The 14,902-nt window shown below is 35.0% G+C and overlaps 1 protein-coding gene across 11 annotated transcripts in view; it reads right to left on the bottom strand.

Moving 5' to 3' along the window:
- Window positions 1-14,902, bottom strand: part of VPS13B (vacuolar protein sorting 13 homolog B) — a 794,855-nt gene that overhangs the window by 516,697 nt on the left and 263,256 nt on the right. The window lies entirely within an intron of this gene.

Consider the following 14,902-nt stretch of genomic DNA (forward strand, 5'->3'; position numbering starts at 1 on the left):
AACAAAATCCTCACCCAGCAATTTCACCTTAAAATACTGCCTGTCAAGGACTTGCTTCCAAGATATTCAATAAATCACTAACTCTATAAAGCAGGTTGCAAGTTAAATAAAGACAAAAATTTGCATCATAGCAAATCAACATTAATGAGAACACAAGCTGATTATTCAGAACTACAACTTTATGGAGAAGAGTATAGCAATATAACTTCAAACGTACCTGGTAGCCTGTATCAATTTTTAATTGTGCTTACAATTATACATTTACACTTTTACACAATTATACATAACTCTCTATTACAACCATTTCCAGTCACTCAGACACTGAATTTGAATCAGCATGATATACTAAAGAGCTTGGAGGCATGAACGTACTGGTTCAATTCCTGGTTCTGCCACTTATTAACTATGTGGCTTAGAGACAGTTAATAAACTAAGTAAGAAATCTCACCACTGCATGGACAGTCATGGAGTTAAGAAATTCAGGGTGAATATGAAAGGGAAAGAAATAAAAGGAACAGTTTGTGACACATGCATAGTGTCTATTAAATGCATCTACCTGCACCTTTTCCTTTGTTCACCAGGAATGACAGACTATGAATTGGTCAATTGGTCAGGCCTATGCACCACCTGTTCATCCTCCAAGTTAATGATCACTGTCATTGCTAGTACTTGGCTCTCATGACAATTATTAAATCTTTCTGGATAACTATGTTCCAAGCAAATATCTTTTAAGTGGAATAGTCCATGGTTGAATCTATCTTTACACTCTCTAGTTGACCATGTTACAGATCTCCTGAAGAAGCTTCACAGTGGACATTAACCACTCTTAGACTACCAAAATGGACAGAAATTTATCCGAATGATACCTGAAACCTACATTCTACTGTGGGCTGGAGTTAGTCGCCTAAAAGCTCTTGCTGGACAACTATTGACTACCAAGTATTACAGCTTTCTCAGAACTGTCAATCAGGACCGGGAAAGGATCATCAATTTTTCAGGCCTCAACAGTCTCTACCAGAAAAATGGGTATAGCCAAAGTAAATAATGTGTATAGCCCAGGGAACTGACATGAGAGCAGGTCACATTTACTGCCCTACACTAGTTTCCCAAAGGAAAGCAAATCATACTCTGATTCTGTACAACAGTTTTCTGATAAAAATGCATTAATGACCTTTGTGATTCAGTACAGGGTACAGAGGATAACATACATCAGAGTGAACTATCAAGGAATTAAGATAAAAATGTTTAAGAACCATTGCTGTGTGTTTTCCATGTGTCCTTGTTTCCAAACTAATACTTATTATTACCTTTCTTTTAATCCATTCCCATTTCTCCAAATTCCTTTGTAAATGCAGATAAAATAGAACAGGATAAGAAACCAACATAGAACTCTTGCAATAGTTAAGCCTTTGCAAAATTATGCTTCAACCTCTAATATAATATATATGTATGTGTATATATATATATCTGAATCTTTGGCAGACATGTGGACTGTATTCATATTAAATTCCCAATTCAAAAATTCAATGATCATTCATGCTTTCAATCTCAGAAGCAAAACCAATCTAAAAGAAAAGTCATTAATATTAAAAACTCAAACACTGTTATTGTCATTCACATTAGACTAATATGACGAAAATTCATGAACACTTCTCAAACTAAAAATTTACTCTTATCTTCCTCTTCTGTTCTCCTAAGTGAAGATTTGGAGACCTTTTTTTTTTCTTTTTTTAAACTTAGAGACGGGGGGGGGGGGGGGGAGAGCGCGTGCACGGGCGACCCCCAAGCAGGCTCCACACTGTTAGCGCAGAGCGCAACACAGGGCTAGATCTCAGGAACAACAGCAAGATCATGATCTGAACCGAAATCAAGAGTTGGACACTTAATCCACTGAGCCACCCAGGTACCCCTGGAGGCCTTTTTACACGCAAAATTACATTTATACATCCAGAGCAACATAAAGATTAGCACCTGCAATTAAGTGAAAACAATGATCTAGTAAAACCCTAAATCTAATGATTAAATCTTCTCTTACTCAATGAATACATTTTAATAGAGCACCTATATATTTTAGTGAGGTAGCAGATCTCAAGTACCTCATGAAAACCCTAATTATTTTGCCATATACTATTAGTAAAGGGCAGTTCAATAACAAATGACTCTAAGAGAAGAACGAAGTTATATAAATAAAGACAAAAGCAACCAAAGTAACAACTGAGGCTCTTATCAGAATGATACAACTAAAGCAGCACATAGTCTTTGGATACAGGCAAACAGGCCCTGATTTTATTGTGTTCTCTAACACTTAAAAGCAGCCTGTTTGGCTTCCTACAATAATTGTTAACACATAAGGCAAAAAGAGACTTAGGAATTTACACTTTGATCAGCAACTCAAAGGACACAAAATCCCACCTCTTTTCCTGCATACACACAGAAGAAATCCAAGAAGTCTAGAAACTACTTGTGTTGCAAACGGAAATAAGATTGAATACAATTAATTATGTATTATGGCTAAGTCTTAATCCTCACGATATCCCATATCACATTTTTTATATGGCAGAAATTAAATAAATGCTTTATAAACCTACTGACCAAAAAAAAAAAAAAAAAAAGTTATTTGCAAGTAAAGTGAAATTATAAATGCTATTCAAATGCAAATTTAAAACTCACAGTCTCAGCACTGGAAATGAAAAAAAAAAACAGTTCATCTGATATAAGTGTAAAAACGGAGAGTAGATTAAAAAGTTTTTAACTTTTTACAGGTAAAAAAAACATGGCAATTATCTTATATAGTCATTATCTTATTTAAGCTGATTCCTAAGATTGTACATAAAATAATCTTCAGTTTTAAAAACAACTTAAAACCATCTGAACCAATATGAATTTTAATCAGATAGGTTTTCAGTAATTTTATGGAATGCTACAGAATCGGATTTTGGGAAGAGAACCTACAACTGACCATAGCTACTTTTCCTGTAGAAGTGACCCAATGTTCAAAGAAGATAATTGCTTAAATCATATGAATGCTAAACATTTCTTTAAGCTTTAAAGACTGCAGCACTGACTCAAAACCAAACTTAAACTCTTAAACCAAAGGTCTAGGGCAAGCAGATTTGCAAAGGCAGTAATACCTGACCCAAAGGTGACCTTGAAGAATAAAAGGAAGAGAAAATTTTAGCTTTTTCACACTGCAAGTATCAAAGCAAAGTGGCTACTTTAAAAAAAACTCTTGTTCAGGATAATCATCAGATATTTATGTGAGTTAAAATTTTAATAAACATTTATTTGAGGAAAACCTCAATACTTGTAAGGTCTCCCATTCTATAAAATGCAAAGCAGCATTTACAGATTAAATGTTTCCTCTTTTAAATAAATGGGATGACTTTTTTATTTTTGACAGAGAGAGAGAGAAAGACAGAGCATGAGCGGGGGAGGGGCAGAGAGCGAGGGAGACACAGAATCTGAAGCAGGCCCCAGGCTCTGAGCTGTCAGCACAGAGCCCGACAAAGGGCTCGAACTCACAGACTGTGAGATCATGACCGGAGCCAAAGTCGGAAGTTCAACCCACTAAGCCACGCAGGTGCCCCGGGATAGCAATTTTAAAGGGAAGAGTAGGAGTTCCTTCCAACATTTTCAAAGTAATGAGTCTCATTAAAATTACAAGTAACTATTTCATCTTTGTCTGTTAGTAAGTAGTTTGAATTGAGTCGGATAAGAGTTAAACACGTCAAATAACAGGACAAAGGTAGCAAATAATTTACTAAGGAAGCACAATACATAAACTTTGGTTGGCCAAAATCACAGGAAGCAGAAAATGAGCTAAAAAAGAGTAAGAAATTATTGATGCTTTATCTTAAAAATCTATGTAACAAATATCAGGATTAACAAAGGAGGCAAGGTCCTTAGCCTTTTACCATAGCCTGCACTATCACACTAACATTAGCAAAACAACATAAATGAAGAGGAAAAACATTAAGATTCTGGGAAACTAACATACTTAGAGGTAGACCCTTATCCTACAGGTCTCTTTAAAATTGAAAGTAAACCATCATATTTTTTTGATTTAAATTTTAGTTAGTTAACATATAGTGCAATATTGGTTTCAGGAGCAGAATTCAGTGAATCATCATCCCTTACAAACAACCCCCAGTGCTCAGCCATCAAAAAGAATGAAATCTTGCCATCTACAATGTGGATGGAGCCAGAATATATTATGCTAAGCAAAATAAGTCAATCAGAGAAAGACAAATACCATATGATTTCACTCATATGTGGAATTTAAGAAACCTATTGCTAATCTAATGCTCTCTGGGAAACTAGAGGCCATGATCCCAGAGACAGCATTCTAAATTAAGATTCACAAGTTCCCCAACACAAGAATAAAGACACAGATGATAGCTGTGGAGCCTATTGTAAGCAAATCACTTCCTCATATACTTTCAATATTGGAATATAGGATGACATATAGGACTTTTTAATAACAGGAAGCAAGTATTTTATTTACTTTTTTTTTTGACAGAGAGAGAAAACACACAAACAGGGAAGAAGGGCAGGAAAGAGAGAGAGAGAGAGAGAGAGAGAGAGAGGGAGAGAGAATATCCCAAGCAGGCTCCAAGCTAAGCACAGACTGTGATGGGAGGCTCCCTCTTACAACTGAGATCTCAGCCCTGTCCAAAATCAAGAGTGGGACCTTCAACCAACTTAGCCATCAAGGCTCCCAGGAAACAAGTATTTATCAAGTGCCCACTAGTACTGGAAAATAACGTGGTGATTAAAAAAGCAATAGTCCCATCCCACATGAAGCACATGTCAAGTACCTGAAATACATTATAACATTTTATCTACTTCATTCTGTAAGATATTATCTTCCCAGGTTTCCAGAAAGGATACTGGGGTTATGAGAGGTTAGCTAACTTGTCCAATAGCACAAAGTCAATAGCAAGTCAGTACGTAGAACTTAAATTCAAATCCAATATTGGAACTCTTGCCTGCAACCTGTACCATTTGTTCTATAGGCAATAGATTCTATATGAGGACTGTACCACCCTCTAGGGGCATTTCTGGAAATTAATGTTTCTGGTAGTCACAATGATTAAAAGACACTACAGACACTGGGTATCAGCCGAGAATGTTAAAACTTGTTCAATGCTCAAAACAGTCCCTATACAACAAAGAACGGTCTTGTATCCTCCACAATTCTCAAATATCCTACCAGGAATTCATGTGAATGAAAAATCTCTTTATAATTACTTAAGCCTATAATCTAACTCCATTTTACATCTAAAAACAGAGTGGTTTAAACTTAGGGTTAAAAAAAAAAAAACCAAGAATTCCAAAAATTTAACTACACGATACAGGAGAAAACTTATGAATCATTGAGAATTTGACCAAGAGGTGTTTACTATTTCAGAAAATCACATCACTCATGTGATCATCATGATTATTCCACTTGAGTGTTCATACTGCCTATTTATCAAACATGTAGGCAGGCAAGACTTACAAATGTCCCAATGTAACACACCTGGCAGGCTAAATGTCTTACCTGAGCATTTCATCATGTTTTCTAGTTACACTCTAAATATTAATATTTATATATATGTATACATATACATACATATATATATGTATATATACATATACATGTATAAATGTATATATACGTATACATGTATATATGTATATATACATATACATGTATATGTATACGTATATATAAATTACTTTCCTCTTCTTTCTCCCTTAATATGATTGTGGCATTATACTGATTTCTCCATAAGTTATCATCTTAAAAAGGTACATTAACTACAAATTTTCTATCGAGATAGTAAAAGCCTTAGAAAATACCTGTCACAGAAAGCAGCATTAGATCTGATAGGGTCAAGAACCACTACACTATATCATTGTACCCCTAATTGTGACATAACTAGGCGATACCCTTGCCCTTAATAAAACACAATTGGAACCATTCCAATTAAAAGATTCAACTATACTCATGAAGATTTTTCATATGTTACTCTCAATAGCAAGGAATTTCCTTATATTGAACTAAAGTTACTTACCTTAGAATTCAAATTTGTTTGTTCTCTGTCTGGAGATCTAGGAATAGCTAAACTGAAAGTACTATGCAGAAGCTGCATTTTATCAATGGAATTTGCCAATCTCTCTCTTACTGTATTTCCTAGTTAAGTGTTCAATTAATGTTTATTCACACAATGACAACTGATTACACAGCATTCTTATTTAATATCAGCATGCTCATGAACTGAATAATCCACTACATCAACTATTTTATAAATGTCTTCCACTCACAAATTTTTGGTTGAGTACATGGATTGAAATATTACTTCTATCCAGTAGGAAAAGTCACAAAAAGAAGGCTTAATTTGAAGAGACAGTAAATTAGAATGGGAAGACAATGGCATTAATATCTGAATTGGAATACTACAGTCAAGGTTTAAAACGTTAATTGTGAATTAAAGTTTTCCAAGGGTCTCCTATTTTTCCCAACACAAAATACAATAGTTGTTTAGAAATATATATATACATCTATAGGAAACACATATTTTTCTACTAACCTACGGATTTTACAGAACCTTGGTGCATATACCTGCATTTATGACAAAACTTTTTTTTGAGAGAAAGAGAAAGAGAAAGAACGAGGAGAGGGACAGAGAGAGAGGGGGACTGAGAATCCCAAGTAGGCTCCACACTGTCAGTGCAGAGGCTGACATGGGGCTTGATCTCACAATCTGTGAGACTATGACCTGAGCCGAAACAAACGCGTTTAGACGCTTAACCAAATGAGCGACCCAGATGCCCCAATGACAAAACTTTTTTAAAAGAATGAGTTGAATAATTCTTGTCCCATTGCAAATCCTTGTTTTACAGAAGCCTTCCAATACTCTCACCTCACAGATAAGACAAAGATGCCACTGGTTATATAATGATTTAATGGTTCAGCTTCTCTAGACCTTTTTCTAAAGTTCAGGTCAAAAGCTTCTCACTAAATGACTGTACAAGATACACTATGTTTTATTGCCAGATCTGAAATCATAATCAAAAAGGTCTTGATTATAAATATGGCAATCAATATAGCAGATGGAGTCATTACCACTTTTAGCCACAAAAGATGAACTACAAAGCTCATTCTATGCCACCAATGAAGTAGATCCAAGGCCACATACCAGCTCCTGTTGCCTACATGCAGTTGCATTTTGGTTACACCTCTGCCCCTACATTTTATATCTAAGACATTATTATATGACTAAGCATAGAAAAGCCTTGCAGAAAGCTGACACATCAAAGCTGCCAGTGTAATGGGAAATAAGAAATACAGCCACAGAGCAGAAAGCTTGCTTGTTTGACTTCAGCTGTACATTGGTCAGAGAGACAAAAACAAATCTTTGGAAATTTGAATGATAAACTAATATTCAAGTAGATTTGCAGCCTGAATTCACACTACCAGTGAAGTCCAATAAACTCTCAAGCAGACAACTTAAATTATGGTAGTCTCAAGCTGTACTGCCACCAGAATACTATAAGAAGCAAACAGTTTTCCTTCTTAGCAGAATTTGACCTGAACTCAGGCCATTAGCAATTGTTAAAATATCATGGAATATACAAGCACTCCTGAAAATCTAAGAGATGGTACAATAAGGGAAATTGTAAGACTAATAACCAATGAAATTGTATATAAATGTTTTCAGAATTAACAAAAAGAGGGGCACGTGGGTGGCTCAGTCAGTTGAGCATCTGACTCTTGATTTCAGCTCAGGTCATGATCTCACAATTAGTGAGATCGACCCCATTGTTGGGCTCTGCACTGACAGCATGAAGCCTGCATGGGATTCTCTCTCCCTCTCTCTGCACCTCCCCCCATGAATAAATATTTTTAAAAAAGGAATTAAGAACAACAAATGAAATTATACTTAGGAAGCAGATGAAAAGGGATTCAGTATCACAACATTCAGAGGCTTTCAAAGGAGAAAAATAAAACAAAGTTCTAGCTAGGGAATTACACTTTCTTACTCATAAACTGGAAGCACATCTTTCTTAAGGAATACTTAAAGTAAGATGGAAAGTTTCAAAAGCTTTGTCTTTATATGTGTAATTTTTTGGTAAAATTATATAACTACACAAGTTATTAATCCCAAGGACAGTAATTCTAACAATTTTTAGAAGTCAAACTGAAAAGTTAACATTTTAAAAAACAATGAAAAGGTAAGTTTAAAGCGTAATCCTATTATCTCTGAAGTCAAATTACAAACATATACATATATTAAAAAATAAAGAATACACATATAAAACCCTGAATTATTGCCACTCTTTATCAAAAGATTAAAGATGACAGGTGAATTTTTGTGTCCCCTTTAATGTTAACCAGATTCAGATTCACAATTTTATCAGTACTGAACCCATTATTACCTCTTTGACAAGATCCGTAAGAGACCATTCTTTTACTCATGTACTAATACTTGTTTAATTGAGTTAATTAATCACAGCCTAACCATAATATCTCAAACAGACCTCACACAGCATTCAAAGTGTAGTTTGAAATCTAACCCTCCCTCCCTTTTCTTTAAACTGGCTTGGGGGATGAAGTCAATAAATTGTCAATTAATAACATACTTGCTTTGATGATTCTTCAGTAATTTACTGTCATCCCACTTCATAAATTTTTTAGTAAAAGTTCTGGGATTTCAAGTAAGATACCTCTTCCATGGGAAAACTCAGTTTAAGAGTTTTCTGCTGCCAATAAACCAATAAGACAGACTGGCTGATAATCCTCCCACACTATACCGTGGAAGTATAAGCACTCAACCAGTGAAAGCTTAATTTGTTCCGCCAATGGCACAGAAAACTACTTAATTTATTCACTAAATAGATCTGAACATTAGTCTCTTGCTTTTGGTTATGGACTGAGTTGAACTAGGTTATTCATAGACAAAAACAGTCTTGAACCTAACAGTGTCAGTACAATAAACAGAACTGTATCCCATCCACTACCAGAGCTCAGGGGCTCCACTATTTATATGCTCTATCAGCTTGTAATGAGAATTCACAGCTACCCAAGGCCAGCCTCCCCTAAACAACATCATCTTCCCACTGAAGTCAGATACCCCTAAACAATAATGAAGACATATAATCCCTACTACATTGGCCTTTCTAGCACTCTAGTTATCACTTTTACCTCCTGCCCACAAAGCCCTGACCTCTGTACTAAGATTCTTAGACTTTTACCTGTCTCAGAGAAAACTCCCTAACATATTTATGCTGTCCATTCAGCCCTCTTGTCCTCTAAATACCAGTTTCCTGACTTCATATCTTCCAAGGACTAGTCCTCCCAACCAATTTGCCAGATGCCCTTAAATCAGCTCAATAAACCCTCTTCACATTTATTACAATGAATATGCCAAATGGGGGGGGGGGGAACTAGAACATTTCTAGTCATAATAAAAACAATATGTATTAATAAAATAAGAATTAAACATAGTGATGCTCTAAGTAGACTAAGTGAGAGACACTTTTTAAGTAGGCTCTACGCTCATCACAGGGCTTGAACTCATGACCCTGAGATCGAGTCGCATGCTCTACTGACTGAGCCAGCCGGGCGCCTCAAGAGACACCTTTTGACAGAGCAGACAAGAACAAATAGTTATTCTCAAAGTGGTAAATACATAAGAGAAAGAAACTAACAAAATGACTAATGTCAAATGGGCAAAAGCTTGGATTTCAGTCCATTTCCTTATTTTTGCCTCTTGAGAATAACTATTAGCAATTCCCATTATCTCCCATTAAAGATAAATTTACCAGGTGGCCATTACCAAAGATGTGATTCTCATTCAAAATCATTTTGTGAACACCAACCATATGCCTAAACCTAAATATTAAGCATTAAGAGATAAGTAAGAGGGGCACCCAGCCAGCTCAGTCTATAGAGCATTCAACTTTTGATCTTGGGCTCTTGAGCTCACACCCAAGATAAATAAGAAAGAGTCCCTGTATCTGAGCTGCTCCTAATTTAGCGGAAGACACTGACAAAAATTAGTCATAATTTTTATAAGAGCTTTAATAAAATATTCATAAAAGGTTACAGAACGCAGAGAAGAAACCAACATGAGGGGCACCCAACTTGCCTTGTGAAAGAAGTCTGCAAATGAATTTTTAATGGAAGTAATGCTTCAATGGAACAGAGTGGGGAAGAGAAAAGCAGGGAGTGCTTCCTACGTATTGAAATTATATACACAAATGAAAATGGTAAGGGAGAACAGCATTTCATGGAACTGAAAATGGTTCCACATAGTGAGAGAACAGCATGCATACGAAAACACTACATAGGATATTAGAGTTGTAAATACTCCTAAGAAGTCTGAACTTTATCCAGAAAGCAGTGAGGGAATCATTAAAGAATATTTCAAAAGGAAGAGAAAGGGCCAAATTTGTCTTACAGCAAAGTTTTATAGAGAAGTCTTAGGATTTGGTGACTACCCCAACAGGAATGATGGAAAATGAGGGAAGAGAAAAGTTTAGGACCATCCCTAGGTTTCTGATTAGACTGCTAACACCACCATTCACTGACACAGAACAACACAGGTCAAAGTGCAGGTTTGAAGTAAAATGGTGAAAAGAAGTTGGAAATGCCGAGTCTAATGTGCCTGTGAATGATCTGAAATTTTTTTTAAAGATAACCAAAAATTCATCTGCTACTCAGGGAAAATATCGGCACTATGCATGTTCGGGGATAGCACAAATTTGACATTTTATCTTTACAGAACCAACTGGAACAATACAATGCCGGATACATAATAACTCTTTCTAGCCACTAGAATCAATACTTTAGTCTATACAAAAAATGGTTTTCTTTTAAAGCAATCATACTTGCCAACAGAAAATATGAACCTCATTAAAATGTTCCTTCTTTCCATATACCTGAATATCCTCTCATAACAGAGTGATTTCAGATTAACCACGAAATAAAGACTACTTTTTTGGGTTTTTTTTGTTCCAGTCGCATACTTTCGTCATTACAATGATAACTACTAACATTTGTACGTGCAAATCTTATTCTAAATAAATCCTTTACTTAGGTGAGTTCACATAATCTTCATGACAAACCTATGACACAGATACTATTATTATTCCTATCTTATCAACGAGAAGACAAAAGGTACTGAAGAGTCCAGAAAGTTGCCCATGATCATAGAGATAGTACATAATGGAGCCAGGAACCAGTCTGATTTCAAAGCCCATGCTTTGACCGCTATACTGTACCATCTGTCATAAATGATATTACTCTAATAAATTAGGATTATGCAACATCAAATTTTACTCAGAAGCTATGGAGAACTACCAATACAAACAAATAAGTAGATCATGAGCATAAATGGAAAAGCAGATCCCTACTAGTAAGAGATCTTTACTATATCTTTACTTAGTGAAAATCTTTCAGGCACTGAGCCACACTCAGCACTAAGTAATCACACAAAAGAAACAAGCACAGTAAAGCTGCATTGCGTGGGGGGCTATGAGGAGACAGGATTTCTGTAGCTGCTTCAAGATCTTATACTACTAGAATTTCACTTTTGGATTCACTGATCTCAAGAATCCAAGAGCCTTTAAAATATTTAAAACATTCATCATTCTTAATGGCACCTCAATTCCTTTAATGGTGGTATCACTATAGAGAATATACGGCTAGTTATAAAGTTAAAGCGCAGTATGAATTACATGGAAATCTGAACCATATGAAAAATGAGTGCCCACTGTCTCTAGCATCAATTTTGCAAAATAATCATGCTTTCTCTATCTCTTCTTTCTCAACTGCTTTTAAACAACAAATTAAGACCTTTTTTCATCATGTTATTCATATGTCATAATTTTTACTGGTATTCAGCATCAAAATACTGAAATGCTAATCTGAAGCACAGGGAATTACTAATAGTTACTAGGGATTGTCCTAGTAATCTGGCAAGGCAAGTCTACTAATGGACAGAAAGTTCACTGTCTTCAAACCCCCGAAAGATGTCTTGATAGCAGCCTTGGTGCAGCAGAAAATCTGGATGACCCTGCCTTCTTAGACTGAGTCCTCTCAGAGACATTTAAGTAAGGAGTTACAGAGAGACATAACCACAGTGGTAGTTTTCACACTTGAAACTCTGAGTGCTAGTTTAATTGATGGGAAAATATAATCAGTTAAGGTGAAAATCGTAAGAATAGATCTATACCTTAGATATTTTATTTAAACATAAAACATACGTGTACATTATCTCACTAATCTTTAGATGTATGTAGATAAAGCCAAGAACTTCAAATTTGAGTTCTACCTCATCTTACATAAACACCTCTAATGGATCATGTACAATTATAACTTTCAACTTAAAAAAAAAATAAAGTTCATGTTCCATAATGGAGTTACTGTGATAAAAGGAGACAGCACCCTTAAAATAGTGCCTGACACTAGTAAGTACCCAATAAAAGCATTTAATATTTTCATTATATACACAGAACTTAGTTGACAAAAAATGACATCTATATTCATATAACTTTTAAATAGCCCTATGAGGTAGGCTAGTATTTATTAATATTCCTAATTCCCAGTTTAGAATACCTGAGGTACACAGCACATAATGACAAACACCAATAAATGATAGCGTTGAAATTTGAACCTAGTGCTAGAAACATGCAGGCAATTGCCCTTGAAAAGTTAAGTGAAGGAAAAGGAGAACTAGCAAGAGAATAAAGAAGAGCCATCATATCTCCAAGTAAACTCTCCTTCATAACTACCACCAGCTATAAGTTGGAAAAAACAAAGCATTGATGATCTGGAAACTGTACTCTTATTCAAACATGTATTAGGTTTGGTCACATATTGATTTGTTAGTTGGTACAGCAACCACTTTAAGCTACTATTCACTGTTGAGAAAAGTGTAAGCATATTTCAAACACCATTTGTTTAGGATACAAAAGGTATCCAACAATGTTACTATGTCGCAGTTGCATACTATTACAGTATATATTCCACAACCAACACTCTACCTAAGATTTTTGTAACTGACAAAATTATTTTTCAAAATTGACATAAAATTAATTTAGAATAAGTGACCTGTTAACCAAAGCAAATTAATAGCCCATGTGCTATTCACTAAGGTATAACCAGAGATAAAGGAACTCAGGTAGTATTTGGGAACTGGAATCAAGAGAGGGATGACCCAAACAAGAGCACATGAACTGATGGAGCCCTGCATAATTGTGCTCACTCTTAACTTTACACACACACACACACACACACACACACACACTTGCTTAATGGGATCTTAAGATAGCTGTAGGGAAGTATATCAAAAGATAGGACTCAAAAGAAGGTTATGTGAAGACTTACATTCAAGTCTGATCTTGTAAATAAAACTTCTCTTTGTGGCACATGCTCCTTCTAGATCAGCAGGTTGTAGTTACAGAATCGTGTATCAAAACAGCAAAGCAAACCACCTAGCTCATGTTAATTATAATTTTTTTTAATGTAGAGATAGACTAAGAAAAAAATCTAAAAATGTAGCAGAATAAACAACTGGAACATAAATTCACGTTAAATATGGAATCATTCTGTTGACGAAAATAAAAAACACTAGTAATAAAACAGTTGACAAACTGCATTAAGCACTTCCCAAACATCCGTTTTTGTACAGCTGAGGTAAAATTAAGTAGGAGGTGCTAACTCTTTACATTCACTGTCTTTAATCTTCAAAAGAAACCCTATAAGGGAGTGAAACTGTTTGACAAATTTTACAGACGGGAAAATGAAAAACTTGGAGTTTTAAGTGTATTTCCCAAGTCACAACAATAGTAAAAGCAAATCTGTATTTGAAAACAAGTTTGCCTGATTCCAAAGTCCAATCTCTTTCTCCTAAATGATGCTACAAATGAAACTGAAGAAATGGTTTGCAAAATAATTGTCAGATGTAAGCATTAAATCTTCCAGAAAAAAATAAACTTACATGTCTACGGCTACTTGCATATCTCAAAAAGTTCCAAAAAAAAAAGGGGGGGGGGGACAGAGAGAGTAATTTACCGTGAAACAAAGATGTATTAAGACAGCAAGAAACATTTATTTGAATTTCTGCAATGTTAACCATTCGCATATTAAAATTTATAGTTATACTTGTTTAGCACTAATTAAGTATTTGAAAAATAAACTTTAATGGTTCTCAAATGCAAAATAACACACCAAGATGTGCTTTTAATAATTTAATTTGTTAGGCAAGTTCACAAAGATGAATGTTAACGAAATTATTCCCATCACCTTTTTTATATTAGTACAACATTAGAAAAATACAAATACCCACCAATCATATTATCTACCAACAAGAAATTAATTATATATGTAATCATACAACAGAATGCTACCATGTCATATAAAATTAGGATGAAAAGTTGTATTTACTGTCATAGAAGGATGGCTTTCAAAAACATGGAAGCGAAAAAACAGGTAAAGAGAATATATCGTATGAAAATTATTCATGGAGAATTGTGTATTTATATATCTAACCATAAAATATTATCTGAAAGGATATTTGTCAAAATATTAATATTTGCAAATGATTGCTAATACTTCTATATATTTTCCTGTTGTGTTCGAATTCTTACATTAAGCATTTATCATAATAAAAGTGCATTTTCATTTTGGGAAAAAGAATGAATTAGCACACGGTTTTACATACTATTCATATGAACATGGTGAGTAATAATGTCTTAGAAACCTAATCAATCAGGGTGCCTGGGTTGCTCAGTTAAAGCATCTGACTCTTGATTTCGGCTCAGGTCCTGATCTCACAGTATGTGAGTTTGAGCCCCACATCAGGCTCTGCAGTGATGGCGCAGAGCCTGCTTGGATTTTCTCTTTCTCTCA

This window comes from Acinonyx jubatus, chromosome F2, assembly GCF_027475565.1.
Source record: "Acinonyx jubatus isolate Ajub_Pintada_27869175 chromosome F2, VMU_Ajub_asm_v1.0, whole genome shotgun sequence".
In the NCBI taxonomy this organism is placed as follows: domain Eukaryota; kingdom Metazoa; phylum Chordata; class Mammalia; order Carnivora; family Felidae; genus Acinonyx; species Acinonyx jubatus.